Here is a 4239-nt window from a genome sequence, read left to right as displayed (position 1 = left end):
AGGAACTTTTACACAGTGACTGACTGCACTAACAGGCAGAGCAAAGAATGTACCAGAATAATAGTATATCTAAAATAATGACTTTCTACTTTAGTGTACTACAACCTCCCACAATGAATTGCTTCTCTAAAAACTGGAAAGTGATTGAGAAATATAGTGCTAGAATGGCTTTCTGTAACTGAATCCTGCCCATGAATTTAGCTCAATGGTAACATCTGATAGAAATTATTTCCTGATAATTTCCAAAAGCTTCTTGCTTGATTCTTTAGTTTTCTCTATGTATATTATCATATCATCTGCAAATAGGGAGAGTTTGACTTCTTCTCATCCAATCTGTATCACTTTAATGCCTTGCTCCTGCCTGATTGCTATGTCAAGAACTTCCAACACTATGTTGAATAGTAATGGTACAGCTCTGTCTAGTACCTGATGTGAGAGGAAATGCTTCCAGTTTTTCACCAATGACTATGATGTTGACTGTAGGTTTTCTAAATATGGACTCCACCATCATGAGGAATTTTCTTTCATTGTCTTTATTTATTGGATAGAGACAGCCAAAAATTGAGAAGGAAGGAGGAGAGACAGAGACACCTGCAGCCCTGCTTCACCACTCACAAAGCTTTCCCCCCTGCAGGTGGGATCAGGGGTTTGAACCCATGGGGACCATGGCCTCGAACCTGGGTCCTTGTGCACTGTAATATGTGCACTCAACCAGGTCTGCCACCACCTAGTCCCTTCTTGAGGAATTTTCCATCTATTCCCATTCTTAATAGTGCTTTGATCATAAAGAGATGTTGGATTTTTTCAGAAGACTTTCTCTGCATCTATTGATATATCCATGTTGTTTTTGGTCTTGCATTTATTGATGTGGTGGATCAAATTGATTGATTTACGTATATTAAACCAACCTTGCATGCCTGGGATAAACCCCACTTGGTCATGATGAACAATCTTTTTAATATACTGTTATATCCGATTGACTACAGTTTTGTTCACTAGTTTAGCATCTATGTTCATCAGATATGTTGCTCTGTAGTTTTCTTTTTTGGTTGTGTCCCTGTCTGCTTTTGGTATCAGAGTGATGTTGTCTTCACAGAAGTGGAAAAGGAGTATTCCTGTGTCTCAATCTTTTGGAAGAGATTTAAAGTATCTCCCTCTCCTTAGCACTTATTCAACCCAACATAATTCCTTCTAGTATCTTCCATGTTGGTGCAAGAGAATGTTGACATTTTTCCCAACTATAGTTTTCAATTGTATATGCCACAACTCTGTAATGCATCTGTAATCATATATCTGTAGAGACACTTGGGTTGATGAATGCAATGAAATGGTGTGCATATATCTTTTCAGACAGGTGGCATACTCTTGGATAGATGCCGGAGAGAGAACTGCTGGGTTATATGGTAGATTCACTTTTAGCATTTTCAGGAATCTCCAGTTTTCCACAGTGATTGCACCAATTCATATTGCCACCAACAGTGTAGAAGGTTTCTCTTATATTCTCCTATCTCTCAGTGATTAAATTTGTCTTGGTTTTTTTTTTTTTATGACGATTCCTTTAGTGGTTTATAAGATTTTTGATTGATGCAGTCCTAGTAGTTTTCTTGCTTATACATGCCAAAGACCTTTCACAGCAGACAGCATGTAGTGTTCTGATGTTTTCCTCTAGTGTTTTATGGTTTCTGTTCTAACATCTAACTCTTTGACACATTTCAAGTTTACTTTTCTGCATGGTGAAATATGGTGGCTCTGTTTCCTGATTAGGCAGGTAGCTACCATGTTTTCTCCACAATATTTATTAAAGAGAATAACTACATAATGGTCTGGTTTACTTTGTCAGGAAAGGTAATGCCTCCAAACTTGGTCTTTTATCTCAGGATTGATTTGCTAAGGGTTTTTTTTTTTTTGCTTTTTTTTGTTGTTGTTGTTGTTCCCAATAACCTCCTGTAGCATTTGTTTTCTTCATTTAGTTAGGATATTGAAAATAATTGGATTTTTGAATGCCACCAATTTTTCTAATCCATGAGCATGGAAAACTTTTCACTTTCTTGTGTCTTTTCTATTCAGAGTTACTCATAGTTTCCAATGTACATATTTTTGTTTCCTTTGTTAAATATATTCCTAGAGGGGACAGGTTGGTGGCACACCTGGTTAGACACCCATGTTACAATGCACAAGTGCCCAGGATATAACCCCTGATCCCCACCTGCACAGAAAATCTTTGCAAGTGGTGAAGCAGTGTTACAGGTGTCTTTGTCTCTATCTCTTTCTATCTCTAACTTCCCTTTAAATTTCTGGCTGTTTCTATCCAAAATATAAATAGATAATAAAAAATTAAGTATATATATATATATATTCCTAGGTATCTGTTTTTATATAATTCTAATTGGTATTGATGTATATGCACATACTTTATTGGGTGTTAGTTGTTTACAATACAGTTATGGGCACACAAGTATAGCCTCTCATCTCCCCACCATAGGTGTCTAGGTATCTGCAAGGCACTAGCTTGCCCAACCTAGAACCTTTTCCCCAGAACCCCAATATCCCTCCCTTGTTTTACACCAGAACCCCAATATCCCCAATATCCCTCCCTTGTTTACCCTCTTTCCTCACAGTTATTTGCTATGGTGCAATACTCCATACATTTCACTTTATTTTCTAGTTTATTATACTTCTACAGTATGGCTCTCATAAAGGAAGCCTGTGACTTGTGTATGTGAATGTTGTAGACTACCACCTTACTATATTGCCTAGTGATTCTGTAAGAGTACTCTACTGGATTCTTCAAGATTTTTGCGGGTCTGTCACATTTCTTAGAACCTGGTCCTGATGACAGCACAACAGGAGGAATCATGCTATGGTGTCTACTCACCCTCTTCCTCATCTCTGACTGGAGGGAATCCAGAGAGTCTGCTGGAGCACTGGAGTCCTGCAGGCAGCAGCTGGAGGAAAGGATGAAATCAGGCGTGAAGGAGGAGAGGCTGTGCACAGGGCCCGGGTGGCTGCCCTGCGATGGGATGAGGTGACCAGGGGCAGCGTGGAGGGACCAGCACTGCCCAGACCCTGGGCTGTGGGTTCGCAAGGCTGCCCTTCAGGAGTGAGGGGCCCGAGGGTGCGGAGTCACAAGAAGCTTGCGGACATGGGAACTGCAGTCCTGCAACAAGGCTGCCAGGCACCCATGCCGTTGGGGGGCAGATGTGGGGTTCCCGGGTCCCCAGTGGCATGTGGATGGACAGCGGCACCTCTGCCCAGACTCCCCCTTGACCCGAGACCAGGCTCTGCAGGCCTCTGTGCTCCTTGGCCTCCCCAAGGAAGCCAGTTTTGAAAAATAAAAATAAGAATTAGAAACAAGACAAAGTATTCCAATTATTGTTAGGGAAACAAATTTAGATTCTCAATAGAAAATTGAGGATACTGGAGCCAGGTTTTGGGGGAAGGAGACAGGAATGTTTTAATGCACAGACCAAAAGCTCAGATTATTCTGCAAGTTTTTGGCCCCCAGTTGAATCCCTAAACAGTAGAAACAATGTCCTGGAACAAGACACTTCAAGATCCAGGAACAACATACCTGCTGGGTTGTGGGAGGGAGGGAGCCAGAGTCTGGCCACCTGAGGCCACAGTGGCCCCTGCTGTGAGGAGGGGCAAGGTCCAGGAGAGCAGTGCAGCTCAGGACCAGCTGTCCATAATGCCCAGACACTCCACAGGCAGGACTCCTTAAGGAGACAGGGAGGATTCTGATTGTCAAACTTTATGTGACATCACAATGAGCCCTGCCTCAGCCTTAGCTGCTCTACAGGATGACTGAAATTTTAGTGAGTGCTTCACTAAGTAGGTCATTAAGGGAGTAATCAAGTTGTGTCGCTTCACTGCTCCTTTTAAAGAAGATAACAGTTCAGTTCTGAAATAAAATTGCTGCAAAATATTGCCTGATTTTGATGTTTGATAACAAAGTCCCATTTACTCCATCTATCTTTTTTTTTGCCTGCCCTGTGGACTCATGGGTACTTCCGTTTTTAAGGCTGGTTGTCTGTTGAAGAGCATTGCATGGAATAACATTATAAGCTTCCCAACAGCTGGAAATGTGTGTATTTCACCGAACCTAAAGAACTACAGAAGAACTACTTAAAAGTAGTCTTTATTTCACAACCACACTTGTAAATAAGAAGAATCAATTAAGGAGGGAGTCAGGAGTGACACAAAGACCCAGGATTCAAACCTCCACTCCCACCAGCAGGA

At 41.4% G+C, this 4239-nt stretch overlaps 1 long non-coding RNA gene across 1 annotated transcript; it reads left to right on the top strand.

Annotated features, from left to right (window-relative positions):
- Window positions 1-953: 953 nt before the first annotated feature.
- Window positions 954-3923, top strand: LOC132540439 (uncharacterized). The gene is made up of 2 exons (XR_009551625.1): window positions 954-1403; window positions 2821-3923. It is a non-coding gene; the product is annotated as an uncharacterized LOC132540439 (long non-coding RNA).
- Window positions 3924-4239: the final 316 nt, after the last annotated feature.

Source organism: Erinaceus europaeus, chromosome 9 (assembly GCF_950295315.1).
Source record: "Erinaceus europaeus chromosome 9, mEriEur2.1, whole genome shotgun sequence".
NCBI lineage: Eukaryota > Metazoa > Chordata > Mammalia > Eulipotyphla > Erinaceidae > Erinaceus > Erinaceus europaeus.
The sequence above is the reverse complement of the archived record's forward strand: the minus strand, read 5'-3'. Positions and strand labels throughout refer to the sequence as shown.